The sequence below is a fragment of the Panthera leo genome, chromosome B1 (genome assembly GCF_018350215.1).
Source record: "Panthera leo isolate Ple1 chromosome B1, P.leo_Ple1_pat1.1, whole genome shotgun sequence".
NCBI classification, from domain to species: domain Eukaryota; kingdom Metazoa; phylum Chordata; class Mammalia; order Carnivora; family Felidae; genus Panthera; species Panthera leo.
The window spans coordinates 200357877-200376130 of NC_056682.1; the positions used below are offsets into that span (position 1 = coordinate 200357877).

Consider the following 18254-nt stretch of genomic DNA (forward strand, 5'->3'; position numbering starts at 1 on the left):
GGGCACCTTCACATGACCTCTGATCCATTTGGGGGTCACCCCGGCTTTGTCCCGTCTCAAGACCTTTGTACCTACTGTTCCCTGGGCCTGGAATTCTGCTGCCTGGCCCCTTCACCTGAGACGCCTCTTCCTTGGGGTCTCAGCAGGAACAGCCCCTTCGCAGGGCAGGCTGCGATGGCTCAGCACCGCCTGCAAAGCTGATTTGCGTCCAGTTCACAGCTCCGGGCAGGGGGGGCCCAGACCCAGCACGTGGCGTGCCCGCAGTCACAGAGTCTGTCCGAGATACGGGAACTAGAATCCTGTCCCCCATTCATTTATATGGCACGGCTTTTTTTTTTTTTTTAGTTTATTTATTTACTTTCAGAGAGACAGAGACAGCATGAGCAGGGGAGCGGGCAGAGAGGGGGGGGGGGGGAATCCCAAGCAGACTCTGCACTGTCAGCACACAGCCCGATGCGGGGCTTGAACTCAGGAGCCGCGAGATCATGACCTGAGCCGGAATCAAGAGTCAGACGCTTAACTGACTGAGCCACCCAGGCGCCCTTATATGGCAGGTTTTTATCCGGCGCCCAGTGGATTCAGAGATAGAGCTGAAGCCTCGGAGGGAAAGAAACAGGTGCTTCCATGGAGGGAGACGGGAGCGGGAGTGCGGAAGAGCCCGGCCACCTGCTCCTCAGGCAGGGGTGGTCTGGGAAGGCTCCTCGGAGGAGGTGAGGCGATCCCTGGGTGGAGTCCCAAGAAAGGAAATGCCATGCAGCAGCGGTGGGAGCTGGGTGCACAGTCCACGTAAGGACAGCCCTCGGAGAGGCTCAGCGGGGCCTCTGGGGAGAAGAGGCCTCCTCGGTTTGCTCTGCACATTTTCAAGAGCCAGGGCCCGCGCTGCAAGGCAGGAAGACCTATTTGAGGTCAATGTCGGGTGGAACCACGCAGAGACCAAAGGCGCTGCCTGAGGACGGAATGAGCCCTGTGCGCCTCAGGGTATGATGTGTAAGCCGGATGAGGGGAGGGAGGGGCTCACCCAGGCAGGAAAGCCACCAAGGCCCGTAAATCCAGAGAATCTATAGGTCCATCCAACGCAGGTGGGGGAGATATTAATCGGATGGTCCCAACGTCCTGCGAATACAAATACGCGTGGAGATGATCATCAGTTTGTTTACAATGGGAGAAACCCTGTGTACAAATTTCACTTTTGTTTCTTAAAAAAAATGTTTAATGTTTATTTATTTTTTAATTTTTTTTTAATATTTATTTTTGAGAGAGAGAGAGAGAAACAGAGTATGAGTGAGGGAGGAGCAGAGAGAGAGGGAGACACAGAATCAGAAGCAGGGTCCAGGCTCTGAGCTGTCAACACAGAGCCCGACGCGGGGCTCGAACCCGCGAACTGCAGGATCACGACCTGAGCCGAAGTCGGACGTTCCACTGAGCCACCCAGGCGCCCCCAAATTCCACATTTAGAAAGGTCTCCTACGTAATCAGCACGTGTGCATTCAGGCACCCCACTCCAGCAATGCTCACGGCAGTGCTGTTTGCAACAGGGAACTTGGAAATGGCCTGAAAATTCATTTATATGGTTTTTCCGTCTCCGACTGAACTCCAAGGGGATTGGCTCTTGTCTGTCTTATTCACCACTCGGTCCATCTCCTCTGGTAGGTACAGAGATACAATGCAATCTTTTTTTAAAAACATATAATCCCCAGGGCACCTGGGTGGCTCAGTCAGTTAAGCGTCTGACTTAACTCAGATCATGATCTCACGATTTTTGAGTTCGAGCCCCGCGTTGGGCTCTGTGCTGACAGCTCAGAGCCTGGAGCCTGCTTCGGATTCTGTGTCTCCCTCTCACTCTGCCCCTCCCCTGCTCACACTCTGTTTCTCTCTCCCTCCCAAAAATAAATAAACATTATTTTTTTATATAAACAAAAAATTTTTAAAGTATAATCCCGGGCCACCTGGGTGGCTCAGTTGATTGAGCGTCTGACTCTTGGTTTCAGCTCAGGTCATGATCTCACGATTCATGAGTTCAAGCCCCGTGTCGGGCTCTGAGCTGACAGCAGAGTCTGCTTGGGATTCTCCCTCCCTCTCTCTCTGCCCCTCCCTCACATGCACCCGCTCTCTTTCTCTCTCAAAAATAAGTAAATAAACATTTAAAAAAAAGGATAATCCCATTGACAAGAGAGAGAGAGGGAGAAATGCATCCAAACGTTAACAGTACTTTTAGGTGATGGGATTAAAGGTACTTTCTGTTTTCTTCTTCACCTTGTGCTATATTTTCCATCCTCTCCAGAATAAACGTGTAGTATGTTTGCAATGTGAATATTTTTCAGAAAAAAGGGAATGACAGGGTGAAATCAGGGTACAAAAATAATAATTGCTTCTTTTGCTGAGCTCTGAGAATGGATTTTTAAAGCCAAAATGAATTGAGTAAGACTTTATCTGAACGTCCCTCGTGGCCCCCTTTCACCATCTGGATGGGATCCGGCAAGAACAATCCAACTCATTTGGGTGGGTAGAAAATAATTTTCAGTTTCACAGCGGCCACTCCTAACACACACACACACACACACCCCCACCAGGGTGGCCTATTTATAGCTTCCGTTGGGTGTAGACGTGACATTTATCTGTGCAACCCAGGCATCCACACTCGGGGGCTTCCCGAGCCACTTCTGTTCAAGGCAGATAACAAAACACAGATAAGTCTATCAGCAGGAATCCGCCTTTGAATTTGCCTTCCAAAACAAGCAAGCTCTCTTGCTGTTTAGGGAGAAACCAACCTGTTTGGAATCGCTCAAGATGATGAAATAGCCGTCTCTATTTCTCGAGGGCCGCAGGGATTCAGCCTCTACGTGAGGCAGCTCTGAGGGATCCCAGCCACTGCCAGGAATCCCGTTCGCCCTTTATCCCCCTTGGGAAGTAGAGAGCTCCCTGACTCTGGAGGTGTGCAAGCCGCAGCTGGGCGAGCCTTGTCAGAGGCACTGTAGCAGGAATTTCAGAGTCAGATGGGGGGCAGTGCTGTGGGCTGAATCGTGCCTGCAGAATCCACATGTTGAAGCCCTAGCCCACCCACCGCCCTCCCTGCACCGCAGATGTGACTGTATTTTTGAGATAGGGTCTTTCCACGGGCGATCAAATTAAAATGAGATCATATGGGTGTGTCCTCATTTAATCCGACTGCTGTCCTTATGAGAAGAGATTAGTAGGACACAAGCCCATACAGAGGGACAGCCATGGAAGGACCCAGGAAGAAGACGGCCATGTGGGCGCCAAGGAGACAGGCCTCAGGAGGAACCATTCCTGCCCGTGCCTTGATCGAAGACTTCCGGCCTCCGGAATGCGGGACCGTGAATGTCTGTTGTTTAAGCCGCCGGGACTACGGTGCCGTGTCATGGCAGCCCAGGCAGGGTGGGTATTGGTGTATCCACCGTCCAGATGAGACAGGGAGCTCAGAGAGGTGAAGTGATACGTCCAGGGTCTCACAGTCCGTGATGGCTCATCCGGATTCCCATCTGGGAAGGCCTGCCCCCCAAGTCTGTCTGCTGTACTCATGACTCTCCACCACGGACTCTGTAGTAGGGTTTGTACAAGAGGCTGGGATTGTCCAGAGAAGGAAGGAGAGCCCTTGACTTGGGGAAGGTCACGGAAGGCTTCCTAGAGAAGGCGCCCTGTAAGCCAGGACTTAAAGGAGTCAACCCCCAGCAGGAGAGAGGAGGGGACACTCACCCTCTATGACAATGACAGGTGAGAGCACAGAACTTGCCAACCCAAGGGCCTGCTCCTGGGAGCTCACGTGTGGGGGTGTCCCGTCATGTCACACAGAGAGAAACACATATCAACGCCAGCCACCCTGGGCACCCTGGGCACCCTGGGCAATGGGCTCCGAGGTTCACGAAACAAGAAGCCCCAACTTCTGGTGCAAATCACAGCCCTGCCTGCCTCTTTCTGGCTGTGTGCTCCTGGAGAAGTTACGCCACCTCTCTGAACAACGGTGAGAAGTAAACTTTCTTCACAGGATGCATTCATTCCTCACGTGCATATGTTTTGAGCCCCGCTCCGTGGTGGGCGTTGCTGTTGGCAGAGGAAAGAGCAGTGATCAGAGCGCGGTCTCGCGGGAACGTATCCGTCTAGTAAAACGCCGGAGATGGGAAACTGAAGGACTCCATGGAGATCTGCATTTCGCTCCTTCTCCTGCCTCTGTTCTTGCAAGGACCTGCACCCCCACCGCTCTTTGCACCTCATAATGCAAACAGCATATGTCTTCCCCGCCAGGGGCACGGAGGGAATGACTTCTCTGGAATAGACAACACCTAAGGAAGGACCAGGTGACAATGAAGCCATCGTGTGCGCATTCCAGACCACTTGGCTCTAGACATCTCCGTGCCAAGGCCGCCTGGCTCCAAGGACTAACACCTGAGCCCTCATCTTTGTTCTGACCACTCCCGGGATGCCTGAGGGGACACGCATGCCAGACCACCGTCCTCCATGAAAAACCCCCAGACCCCGAACAAAGATGAGTCTCCTGCTCCCTTCCTTTCCGGGCCTCCCAGACGCTCTGTCTGTGTCTCTCTCTACCTCCAATAAACTCTGTTTTCACTCTTGCCAGCTCAGTTTGATTTCATCCTGCAGGCAGCCGGGGCCCCTGGTGGCTGGTCCCCTGGGACTCCCTCTGGGTCCTCAGACCCAGCCCATGCCCCACACCCCACAGCGAGGAGGGAGTGCACCGGAGGGCTGGCAGGAATGCAGATAAAATGAAGCAGGGGAGGGGTGCGGCTCCAGGGTAGTCAGGGAGGCCTCAGCAGAGGGGGTGCCTTGTGGACAGCGGTAGAGAGAACCAAGAAGTAACGGTGATATGAGGATCCAGTCATCATCGGTGTGGGAATTTTCTTTCTTTCTTTTTTTTTTTTTTAAGTTTATTTATTTATTTATTTTGAGAGAGAGAGAGAGAGAGAGCGCATGAGCAGAAGAGGGGCAGCGAGAGAGGGAGAGAGAATCCCAGGCAGGCTCCGCACTGTCAGCCCAAAGCCCCGTGCGGGGCTCGAACTCACCAACCTGTGAGATCATGACCTGAGGCACGGTCAAGAGTCAGACGCTTGTGGTGCCCGGGTGGCTCAGCCGGTTAACCATCTAACTCTTGATCTAGGTTCAGGTCACCATCTCACACTTTGTGGGTTCTGCTCTGGCAGCTCGGAGCCTGCTTTGGATTGTCTCTCTCCCTCTCTCTCTGCCCTTCCCCCCCTTGTTCTCTCTCAAAATACATAAATAAAAACAAACAAAAAAAGAGAGTCGGATGTGTAACCCACTGAGCCACCCAGCTGCCCCAGTGTTGCTATTTTCATTACCATCACTCCATTTCCTCCTGCACCTTCCACTGGGCCACTCCTAGGCCTGACCCACCCGAACCGCTGTTATTCCCTTGACATCAAACTCAAGAAACAAGTCCCCCTCTGCTTTAAACCTGACCTAATGGTGACTGGGAGCAACCTTAGAAAGGACCCCATGTATCTCCCATCCCTGATGAGCAGCTTCTCACTTGCCCGGACTCTGGGGACCAAGGGCCCCCATCTAGTAGTCTTAGAGGCTCCTCCCAGAGGTGACTTCCCAGGGAATTGGTGTACCAACCGAGCTGGGCACAGCCAAAGTGGCCACCCTGCTCTGCTGAGGCCTGCTCAGATTCCAGGGCTGACAGCCCCTGCCAGGATGATTCAACCGTTCCTGCTGCTGGAGGTGGGCAGGTGGCTAGGAGCCCCCAGGGAGCCTGGAGCTGGGACTGGGCCAAGCCATGGGTAGGCAGATGGGAGGGGCCCACTCTGCATTCTCTGGGTTCTTACTTTTCTTTCAAAGCTTCCAACCCATTGCCCAGGAAGCCAGGTACTCTTAGCCTGTTGGAGAAATCCAAGCAGGTGCTCTTCCCTGCCAGCTGCCTCCTCCTTGGAGAAGCATTAATCACTGGGAAAGCCAGGATGCTCAGAACCAGATGCGATGGGACCCAAGACCAGTCCAACCAACACCAAACAGTTCCTTTGCTCATTTTTAATCAAGTTGTCTGTTTTTGTTGTAGTTGAGTTGTAGGTGTTCTTTATATATACTGGATACTAATCTCTTTTTATTTTTATTATTTTTTAAAAATGTTTTATTTATTTTTGAGAGAGAGAGAGAGAGAGAGAGAGAGAGCAAGGGGCAGAGAGAGAGGGAGACACAGAATCCAAAGCAGGCTCCAGGCACTGAGCTTTCAGCACAGAGCCCGACACAGGGCTCGAACCTGTGAACCATGAGATCATGACCTGAGCCGAAGTCAGACACTCAACCGACTGGGCCACCCAGGCGCCCCGATACTAATCTCTTTTTAGATGTTTGACTTACAAATATCTTTGTCTATTCCTTAAGTTGCCTTTCTCTCTGTTGATACTGTCCTTTGATGCACAAAAGTTTTTAGTTCCAATGAAGTCCAATTTATCTTTTTTTGTGTTGTCTGTGCTTTTGGTGTCAGATCTGAGAGTGCATTGCCAATTCTGGCGTCACAAAGCTTCTCTCCAGTGTTTTCTTCTGATGGTTTGTTTAATGTTTTTGGCTTTTGTGTTTAGATCCATTTTGAGTTAACTTTTGCATATGGCGTCAGATAAGGGTCCAGCTTCATTCTTTTGCATGTGGATGTCCAGTCTTCCCAACACCTTTGTTAAAAAGACTGTCCTTTCCTCATTAAATGAGCCCTTGTTGAAAATCACTTGCCCTTATATGTGAGGTTTTATTTCTGGGATCTTTATTCTATTTCATTGGGCTATATGCTTGTTAACTTTATGCCAGTATCACACTGTTTTGGTAACTGTGGCTTTCTAGTAAGTCTTGAAATTAGAATGTGTGAAACGTCCAACTTTGTTCCACTTGGAGTCTCTTGAGAGTCTATGTGAATTTTAGGATGGATTTTTCTATTTCTTTTTTTTTTTAATTTTTAAAATGTTTATTTTATTTTTTGAGAGAGAGACAGAGCACGAGTGTGGGAGGGGCAGAGAGAGAGGGAGACACAGAATCTGAAGCAGGCTCCGGGCTCCAAGCTGTCAGCACAGAGCCCGACTCGGGGCTCGAACCCATGAACCGTGAAATCATGACCTGAGCTAAAGTCAGATGTTTAACCAACTGAGCCACCTAGGTGTCCCGGGATTTTTCTATTTCTAAAAACACTTTTTTTTTTAAGTTTATTTGTTTATTTTGAGGAGGGGAGGGTCAGAGAGAGAGAATCGCAAGCAGGCTCTGCTCTGTCAGCACAGAGCCCAACTTGGGGCTCCATCTCATGAATGGTGAGATCATGACCTGAGCCTAAATCAAGAGTTGGATGCTTAACCAACTGAGCCATCCAAGCACCCCAGATTTTTCCTTTTGTACAGAAAAGTGTCAGTGGGAGTTTTACAGGGATTGCACTGAATCTATACATCGCTTTGGGCAGTATTGACAGCTTAGCAATATTAAAGATAAAAGTTTTGTTGTTGTTGTTTTCTGTTTTTGTTTGCTTTTTGTTTGTTTGTTTGTTTTTACACAACATTTAGTCTTGCAGCTATGTGAAAAACAGTCCGGCAGGTCCTCAAAATGCTAAAATAGAATTACCAGGTGAGTCAGCAATTCCTCCTAGGTATATACCTCCCAAAAACCGAAAGATGACTCAAACAGATACGATTATTAGTATCCACTATTATTATTCATTATTAATAATACCAGCACTATTCACAAGGGCTAAAACATGGAAGCACCCACGTGTGTGCTGACAGTCAAAGGACAAATACTGTGTGATTCGCCTTGTGTGAGGTCTCTAGGGCAGGCAAATTCGCAGAGATGGAAGCAGAAGAGAGGTTACCAGTGGAGAAGAAGGAGTGGGGCATTATTGTCTCAGTGAGCACAGAGTTTCTGTTCAAGGTGATGAAAAAAAGCTCCGGAAATAGGCATTGGTGAGGGTTTACAGCATCATAAATGTACTTAACGCAACTGGCTTGTGTGCTTAAAAATGGTTCAAGTGGTCAATTTTATGTCACATAACATATGCATATATTTTAGCATCATAAAAAGTATTTTTAAGCGACATGTAGTCCCTAATTACCAAAGTAGCACATTTTCACACACACACACACACACACACACACACGAAACAACAGAAAAACACAGAAGTAAATTTTCAAAACCACCTTTTGAGGGGTGCCTGGGTGGCTAAGTCGGTTAAGCATCTGACTCTTGATCCCAGCTCAGGTCTTAATCTCAGGGTTGTGAGTTCAAGCCCCCCGTTGGGCTCTGCACATGAAGTTTGCTTAACAAAATAAAAAAATAAAATAAAATAAAATAAAATAAAATAAAATAAAGCAATTAAAACCACCCTCTGAGAAAGATTATTGAAATGCAGGGAGAGTATGCAAACTGAACATCGACAGCAGCCCACATTTTCTGTCTCCTCTGGGGACGTGGATGAGCCAGCTTCCCTGGGGGTCCAGCTGCGGAGACCTACACATCTGCCCGTGCAGGTGGGTAAGTGCCTGGGAGGCGACATCTTCAGCTTCCTCCCCACTGGGGTGTACATTCCCCTCCGCTATCCCAGCGTGAGCTTTTCTCTGCTCCCAGAAAGTTTGGTGGGGATGCCTGGGATTCTAAGACGGTCTCTTGCACAAATGAAGCCCCCTAGGGTTCCTCTGTTGCCGCTGTTCTATTTAGTGAATTGCTTACTTACGTCCTAACAGAGCTGGATTTGATATTCCAGCTTTGCGTCCAAAGGATGTCCGTGTCTGGTTATTTTCAGACCTACAGAGTCAATGAAGGCAAGTTCTACAATATTGTGCTTCAACAGAACCTTAACACTGCCCATGCTCTGTTACCCGGGAAGCCCATTTGTAGGAACCTCCCCAGAGGAAACATTTGACCTACAAAAGGGCGTTTCTCGAAGCATCATTTGTAACAGCACAGAGCTGCCCATCGGGGCGGGGGAGGGGAGCCCTGGTGAGTGGAGTAGGATTACTCGGTGATGGGACATTTGCATATGACAGTTAGCAACAAGGGCTGTACTGAACTGCACCACGGCACAAAGGACGTGAAAGAGATTATAAATGAAAAGACCAGAGTGCAGTAGGAGCCACACAATGAGTTTAAGGTTTACTTTATTTATTTTGAGAGAGAGAGAGAGTGCATGAGCAGGAGAGGGGCAGAGAGAGGGAGAGAGAGGACCCCAAGCAAGCTCCTTGCTGTCAGCTCAGAGCCCAGAGAGGGGCTTGATCTCACAAACCGCGAGATCGTGACCTGAGCCGAAATCAAGAGTCGGACGCTCAAAGGACTGAGCCACCCAGGTGGCCCCGTCTGATGTGTCGCAACCCTATTAAGATGTGCAGCATTACAACATTTTCAAATTTTGTAACAGCTTGAAAAAAATTCGGTCCCTGATTTTAGGCGTAAGAGACACGAAACTGTATGAAAATCAGTGCGATGTCATGCATGATGCATTTTTGCGGAAAATACAGTAGCTCAAAAACAGCTTGGAAGAAACGTGCCGACATGATCATCGTGACTGTCTTTAAGTTGTGGTAAAATGAGTCATTTTACTTCTTTCTCCCCTTCTCTCTTTTTGTTGATATTTTGGCTACAATGAGGCTGTCTACTATAATCAGGAAAAAAAAAAAAGTGCTTTTTAATCTTTTTTTAATGCTTAGGCAAATTGAAAGTTCATTAAAATGCAAATAAGTGTGTTGGGATGAGAGGATTTTTTTTTCTTTCTTTCCCTGACTTTAAGAATTTGCTTTGCTTCTTTCTTAAGTTTATTTATTTATTTTGAGAGAGAGAGAGAGAGAGAGAAAGAGTATATGGGGGAGGGACAGAGAGAGAGGGAGAAAGAAAATCCCAACCAGGCTCCACACTGACAGCACAGAGCCCTACACCGGGCTCAAACTCACAAACCATGAAATCAAGTTGAACTTGAGCTTGCTGAACTTGACTGAGCCACCCGGGCACCCAAAGCCCTGATTTGCTTTATTGTATTACTGTGATAATAAACGGTATGTGCACGTGACTTTGAATGCATAATGGAACCACTTTATCACCTTTCCACCCCCCCACCTCAATGCACCTGCAACAACAGCACGCAGTTGGCAGCGGGGACCAGGGCACACGGGTGAGACCAGAGAGCCCGACCTCCCCGCCGATGCCGATTCCATGGAGGTAACCACCGGATCCTCCTCCCAGCCTCTGCCCTGCGCAGAGCCGCCCCCAGGGTGGGGAAGGTGTGCGGGAAGGAGGCTTCTTTCCCCAAGGGCTGGGATGCCTTCTTCTCCACTGAGCTGCAGATTCCTGAAACACCAGCCCCACGAAAACCCTAATGAAACACAAAGGCGCCTGCCTTCAGCCATCATTACATGTCACAGCCCCAGCTCGTCAGCCCTGTGGTTGCCAGAGCAGAAAGGCTTAGGGACGAGTGGATTTAGGGAGGCTGACTCCCTTTCCCTCCCACCAAAGGCATTTGGTTAAAACTTTCATCTACAATCACTATGGTTTTCATAAAAAAAAAACATTTAAACATAGGAGGAAATTAATCTGAGAATAGGCAAAATAACAAGAACGGATAGCAGTCCACAGCCTACTGGTGTTTCCAAAATTATTTTGTAAATGACAATATCTTCAAAGTTTGTGTGAAACAGCCCCAGTAGTCACCATCAAATGACTGGGTGACCAGAGCGTGGTCCACCCACACGATGGAGCATTATTCAGTCACGAACCCGTGATGCTCCGTGCAAGAAGCCAGACACGGAGGCCACGTGTTCCGTGATACCTTTTTTTTTTTTTAAAGAAATTCTTTTTTTATTTTTTATTAAAACAATTTTTTAAGATATTTATTTATTTTGGGGAGAGTGCGAGCAGGGGAGGGATGGAAAGAGGGGGACAGAGGATCTGAAGTGAGCTCCGCGCTGACAGGCTGACAGCCGTGAGCCTGATATGGGGCTCGAACTCACGAAGCGTGAGATCATGACCTGAGCCGAAGTCAGACGCTCGACCGACTGAGCCACCCAGGTGTCCAGAAACTCTTTTTTGTAATGTTTATTTATTTATTTTTGAGACAGAGAGAGAGAGAGAGAGAGAGAGAGCATGCACAGGGGAGGGGCAGGGAGAGAATCCCAAGCAGCCTTCGTGCTGTCGGCATAGACCCCAAGGTGGGGCTCGGTCCCGTGAACCTTGAGATCGTGACCTGGGCTGAGATCAAGAGTCAGACGCTTAACTGACTCAGCCACCCAGCTGCCCCTTCTAGGATCCCTTTATATAAAAGGTCGAAAAGAGGCAAATCAATAGAAACAAAGTGTATTTGTGGTCCCTGGGGCTGGTCAGGGGCTGGGAGGAGGGGGATGGGCATGACTGCCAGTGGGTACAAGGTATTTTTCGAGGCTGATGAAAATGTTCTGGGAATGGATAGCGGTGATGGTTGCATACCATTGCGAATATATCAAAAACCACTGGATTATCATTTTTAAATGGCAGGTTTTATGTTTGATAAATGGCCACTCACTAGAAAATGCAATTTAAAAAGGAAAGGTGCGAAAAAGTTTGTGAATGCATAAAAATGACAACCTGAAGCTCTTCTGTGACCATCTTGGCACGGGCTGACCCCGCACCATGAGCTGGTTCTGCTCCCGGGGAGTTCACAACTGTTGCAAATCCATTTTCCCAGAGGTGGGCTCAAGGCAGAACGCGATGAGCCCTTGTCGGTCCAGGGCTTCTGGGGTGGGGTCGCGGACGGCCGCCCACATCTGGACGTCTTCTGCGTGGATGATGGACTCTGCCCCTTTGTAGATGACTGTGCCGCTGTCCCGTGAAGCTCCCTTCTGTGTCCCCCACCCCGCCCCATTCCCTAAGCTCCGCTCCGTTCACAGTGCTGGCGAGGAAGGGAGTCGGGGTGTGCAATGAGAATCGGAAGCTGAGTACCACACCAGGACCGATGAGAAGCAGCAGGAGAGCAGGGGCAGTGGGGCCCCCGACCTGGAAACCCCTTGTCGGGGCGTCTCCATGGGGGGGGGGGGCCCAGCTGTTTTCTAGGTTGTGGAACGAAGGCAGAGTGGGCGGGGTCAGCTCCGAAGCAGGGCTGTGGGGCCTCTACTGAAGCTCCGGGAGGTTCCAGGACCCCACCAGTTAGTTTAGGGGAATCTGTGGGCCCAGGACTGGGGAAATCAGGTCCCGGGTATGAGCCTGCGTGCTGCGGGCGGGGAGCCCCTGGGTTGTGCAGACCATCTACACACAGGGCATGGGCACCTGTGCAGTTGTGGGCGTCGGTCAGTGATGGTGAGTGTGTGTGAGTGTGGTGCGTGCTTGTGTGCATGAAGTTTTGTGTTTGCCCGGGAATTCAGCCTTCGTGGATTGGCCGCCGCTAGGAACGGGGAGGAGGGAACCGTTGGGGGGCTGAATGCGCCTTTCAAGTGGGCCCCACACACCCTCCAGCACCCCCCCTGGCTTCTGTGCCGTTCAGCTGCTCTGCCCAGGCTGCCCCCTCACGACACTTCCCCTCCTTGCCCACCTGCCCTCACCGCCCCTCCCTTTCCCACCCTCCTGACTCCCTGTCTCTCTCTCTCTGTGTCTCTGACCCTGACTCTGACCCTGTCTCTGGTCCTTTCAAGCCCCTCCTCCCTGTCCTTTTCCCTCTGCCTCTCCATCTCTGTCTCCATCTGTCTCCCTCCTCCCCACCCCTGCACCCACCACCGCCCCCGCCCTAAGGAGGGCTGGCCGGACCCTCCCAGACCTTTTAGCTGCTCCCCCCCCCCAGGAGCCCTGGGTGCCTGTTTGCGTCGGGATGCCCCTGAAAAGGCTTCTCTCCTCATCTCTGAGGTGGCTCATTGTCACCCTGTTTTATGGGGTCTAAATGAATGCATTCAGGCAGATGGAACCACACCAGGGTGTGGGGACAGACCTAATCATTAAAGAGGGTGCGGGCAGCCCGCACGGCTGGCACCGGGATGCCCAGGAGCATGAATGAAGAGAGCTGCCCGCCCTGGATCTCCACGGAGCTCCCCACAGCCAGCGGGCTTTGCTGCCTACTAATTCCCACCCTGGCATAGCCCTGTGTGCATTGCGGTCACGGTCCCATTTCACAGGCGTGAAGACCGAGGTCCAGAGAGGTCAGTGGATGGCCTGAGGCCACCCAGCACAGCAAGGGTTCTGGCAGTCAGAGCAGACAGTCTGCCTTCAGGTGGTCTAGGCTGGGGAGAGCCCTACCCACCTCCTGGGTAAGAAGAAGTTCTGGGAGGGGCCGCCGTTCGGTCCCCAGATGTTCCCTGATGCTTCCATTACCACCTAGGATGCTCAACTAAGTAATTTTGCAGAGTTGAGCTCTCTCCCTGAGAGAATTCTGAGTCTGATATAAAGGTAATACAATATTCCACGCTTCATTCACTCACTCGCTCGCTCGCTCGCTCGCTCACTCCATGCGTACTCACCAGGCCCCCATCGAACCCCGGGCACGCGTCAGGCACCAGAGCCGGCAACCAGCCTGGACTTGAGAAGTGGTTCAAGGGGCAGACGTCCAGGCCGTGGGCCCCTCTAAGGCCCAGCCAAAGGCCGCCTCCCCAAAGCCTTGCCTGTCCCCCCCCCCCAAGCCCCCAGCCCTTGAGCCTATACTTTGGTGGAGACACTGCTTGTCTGGCTGTCTCCACTGGCCTGCTGCTCCCGTGGGCCCGGTGCCCAGCCCAGGGCCTGCCCACAGCCGCAGCTGAGCAGTACTATCTGTATTTGGGGGTGGCCGCAAAACACCTCATAAATAGCAAGGGCTTGTGCACGGCTGAGGCGTTGAGAGCTAGCACTGCAGGCTGGCGGGGCGCGGGGCCGGGAGGGGAGGCTGGGGCTCGCCAGGAGGGCTGGGCAGTGGCCTGGCGTTGGTCCAAGAGGACGCTGCTTCTTCGGAGCTGCCCCAGCTGAGCCCTGCCCTTTGGGACCGACCTTGGCCTTTCCGGGAGCCTGGCCACACCCAATGCAGAGCCAAGGGTTTACAGATGGGAAACTGAGGTTCAAAGAAGCCATCTGCCCAGACTCACGGTTACCCGGAGCAGAGCTGGTATTCAAATCCAGATCTGTCTTGCTTCTCCCACCGGATTGGGCATTTTCCCATAATAATAGTCAACACAGTAAGAGTAGCCACGGTAACAGCAATCCGATGCCAATGAGCTTCCAACATTTAGGTGCCCATTCCCCGACATTGTCTCACTGGATGTGCTGGAGAGCCACGAGGGAAGAACTCTTATCCTCATTTACTGATGGGGAAACTGAGGCTCGGAGTGGTTGCACGCCTTGGCCAGGTCCCTCCTCCTGCTAAGTAAGGGGCACTTCCAGCCCACAAGAGGCTGGGGCGGGGGGATGCTGTGTCAGGACAGCTGGGTGGGGACAGTCTGGGCTGGGGGGGCAGCCCTCCCGTCCTGCCAGCCGGGTTGTGACTGACCTGCAGCCCACCGGGGAGGGTGTCCTGGGTGTCCCGGCAGGAGTGTCCCAGCCCTGCTCACACGCAATGCCGCCAGGGTGCGTCCTCCTCTGACCTGTTTTCCTGGCAGGGGCTGTCGGGTCTGGGCTGGGCCGGCCCCGGGTAACCTGCCAAGGCAGAGGTGGCCTTGGGGTCAGAGGCAGCGTCCTCTGCCCTCCCCGCCCTTCCTTGGCTGACAAGTCTTTCTCCTCCCAGCTCATCTCATCAAACTCCCACCCATCTGTCACAGCCCTGTGCAATGGCACTGCCTCCAGGAAGCTTCTGGACTCCCCCAGATGGAGTTGTTCCAACCCTTCTGTCCCTGCCGTGTCATCATTATGGGTTTAGCCATCTCCCTGGCCGTCCTGGCTAGAGCACCGCCCTGTCCAGGGAGGCTCAGCTACCCCTTTTTTTGACATGGGGATCACTTTAAACCATGGCCAGTGACGGGACGGGGGCCCCAGAGCCCAGTGTATGTCAAGCAGAGGGAGAAGGAGCTATGGACGTGTGCACCTGCAGGGGGAGAGGTGGGGACTACGAGAAACAAGCCGGGACAGACACTTTCTTCTAATCATGGGTGCCTTCCAGTGCTCCACCGGGCCCTGCTGATCCTACCGGAGGGAGCACGAGGATCTGGGAAGAGCGCCCCCGGGGGTGACAGGAATTCTGGTGAAAGGCAGTGCCAGAGCAAAGGCCAGGTGGCTGGGATGGACGGGCAGAACAGGGACAGTCCGAGGCTGAGGCGGCTCCCGGTCTAGGCACTGGGGACCCTGAGGTAGGAGTGTCCTCTGTGTCTCTGTGTCCTCGGATGGAGATGGAATGACAAACGTCCCTGGGCATGTCCCTCGGTGCAGGAACCTCCAGTCTGGCAGCTTCCTCGTGAGCCTCCTTGGCCGGTCAGTGGCTCAGATTCACCTGCTCAGCCGGCCCGAGGAGAAACACCCACCGGTCCTAGCTGGGATCTCCGGTCTTTTGTTTCTAGAATCTCTCTCCAAATATAACAGTGATCTTTGTTGTCAAAATACACTTGGAAAAGCCAGAAAGACAACAAACGTATACCAAGCATCACAGAATCACCCCATCTGGCTCCCCAGAGACAAACCTTGTTAATACGTTGGGGAACAGCCCCCTGGGTGTTTACTGTGCACCTTTGGAATCAGGCCATGCCTGAAAATCTATGTGTGGCTGTTTTCACTTAACAAATATGTCATGATCTAAAATCATATTTACTGTTGCCTTCTGATTACAAAATTATCCTCTGCTCCCTGTGAAAACAAACAATTACAGACACGTGGAACAGAGACAGTCCAGGGGAAAAAGAAGGTGAAAATCTCCCACAGTCCCCGATCCAGAGGTGATGACCCCAGAAACCCCGGTGGATGGTAGTGTAAACGACCCCACAAGTGTAGACCAGCAGAGGCATTAAGAACGTGGGCTTCGGGGTCAGGTCGGCTAGTTCAAGTCCTGCCTCCACAGGCAACCCCTGAGCTGACCTCTCAGGGCCTCGGCTTTCTATAAGGTAGAACCGATCAGGGTCAGCTGGGGGGCTCAGTCCGTTAAGCGGCTGACGTTGGCTCAGATCATGATGTCACAGTTTGGGGGTTCAAGCCCTGCGTTGGGCTCCGTGCTGACAGCTCAGAGCCTGGAGCCTGCTTCGGATTCTGTGTCTCCCTCTCTGCCCCTCCCCTGCTTGCATTCTGTCTCTCTCTCTCTGTGTGTCTCAAAAATAAATAAATGTTTAAAAAACTTAAAAATAAATAAATACAGGAGAACTGATCAGTGGGCCTTACCCCACAGAGTTGCTGGCGGAATTAATACATGAATGAAAAGCATCGACACGAATGGGTAAGGTGCTTACATAGGTAAGGTGCTTAAAATGGTACACAGTAAGTGCTCAATAAATGTCAGATGGGGAGCAAGTACCCAACAGAATCAACAACGGAGCCCTGGCCATGCACAAGGTAGGGCCTCCCATCTATAAGCCACGCATCCTCCCGGCAAGCCCGCCAGGCAGGTACTTTCCGTGTCCCCATTTTGCAGATGTGACAAAGGAAGCTATGTGGGTCAAGCGTCATGACGACACCGTGCCCAGGAGCCCAGAGGTGGAACAGTGCAAACACCTGTAGCTAGAACAATAGATGAGCACAACTCAGGCGTCAGGTGGTGGAAGATTACTCGGCCTTGACCAGGAATGGAGCGCCGGCCCGTGCCGCAGCGTGGACAGATGCAGAACGCACTATGCCACGTGGAGAAAGCCGATCCCAAGGCCACGCTTCATATAATTTCCTTTATAGGAAATGCCCTGGACAGGCAGATCCCCAGAGACAGATCGCCATGGGTGGGTGGTCCCCAGGGGCTGGGGGAGGGCAGGGGGCGGGGGGGGGGTCAGTAAGCAACTGCTTACTGGGCGTGAGGCCTCCTTCGGGGGTGATGGAAACGCTTTCCAGCTACATGTAGGTGGTGGCTAAACAAAACGGGAAATGTACCAGCTGCCGGGGAGTTGGACACTTCAATTTTTTTTTAATGTTTATTCATTTAAAAAAATTTTTTTGGTAACGTTTATTTATTTTTGAGACAGAGAGAGACAGAGCATGAACAGGGGAGGGGCAGCAAGAGGGAGACACAGAATCTGAAACAGGCTCCAGGCTCTGAGCTGTCAGCACAGAGCCCGACGTGGGGCTCGAACTCACAGACGGTGAGATTGTGAGATGAGCCGAAGTCGGCAGAATCCGAAGCAGGTTCTAGGCTCTGAGCTGTCAGCCCAGAGCCCCATGTGGGGCTCAAACTCGTGAACCATGAGATCATGACCTGAGCCGAAGTCGGCCGCTTAACCCACTGAGCCACCCAGGCACCGCTAAAATAGTGAATTTTTTGATCATGAGTTTCACGTCAGTTAAAAAAACAAAGGGAAGAAAGAAAGGCCGGGTTCAGGATCACACAGCGAGCAACTGAACATCAAAGTGGCCGAAACGCTTGTCCTTCTGGGTCCCCTGAAGACCACACTGCAGGATGCTTTGCTCATCAAGGTTTGCACCCATCACCACGACCCCGACCTCCAGCAGCGGAATCACGGGGGTCACAAGTGCGGCGTGACACGTGGGACGAGAGACCTCGCCCTGTGTGAGCACCTGCGTGGGCGGGAGCGCTGGCCACCGGCCAGGATGCAGAGACACTGGTCAGTGCCGTGGGTCCCGGAGGCCTGCAGGGCAGAGGGCGGTGCTGACCTTTGGCCTGAGCTTTCAGGTTAAGCCTGGGCTTTCGACACCGGCCTCCAGCTTGCCAGGGTGATATTTATCCTTCCAGAAGCCAGGACTTGAGGACGGTTGGCCTCCCGCAGGCCCCAGAGCTCCACGTGGTGAATCGTGGCATCGACCGGCTCCTGGCCACCACGTGGCCTTAGCACACGCTTTGATTCTCTGAGCTTCGATCTCCCTATCGGAAAACCAAGGAGATAGTAACTCAACCGTAGGGAAGTTCCAGCGGGAGCCAGGTGTATGCTAACGAAGACGGGGGGGGAATGTTGACTCGCGTGGTCTCTACTCTCCTCCGGGCTTCTTGCGCTGTACCTTGGCGAGCTGATTGTGACACAGAAATATGTCCAAGAGATGTTATTGGGAAGCGGGAAGAGCCCAGCACCTGGTAAACACTCACCGAGTGGGAAGCCGTTGTTACTATTAATCTGGGCTTTTATGCTTTGCCCACATGGGTCCCATTCACATAGAACGAGTCTGGAAGGCTACGCGAGACGCCCGGGGACAGTAGTTAGTTCCTTCTGGGGATAAGCAAGGGACACTTTTCATTTAATAGTTTTCTGTTCTCT

The 18254-nt window shown here is 52.0% G+C and overlaps 1 long non-coding RNA gene across 2 annotated transcripts; it reads left to right on the top strand.

Moving 5' to 3' along the window:
- Positions 1-482: 482 nt before the first annotated feature.
- Positions 483-4593, top strand: LOC122217261. Of its 2 annotated transcripts, none has more exons than XR_006201372.1 (2): positions 483-710; positions 2757-4593. It is a non-coding gene; the product is annotated as an uncharacterized LOC122217261 (long non-coding RNA). The 2 variants fall into 2 exon arrangements; XR_006201373.1 differs by lacking the exon at positions 483-710 and adding an exon at positions 719-978.
- Positions 4594-18254: the final 13661 nt, after the last annotated feature.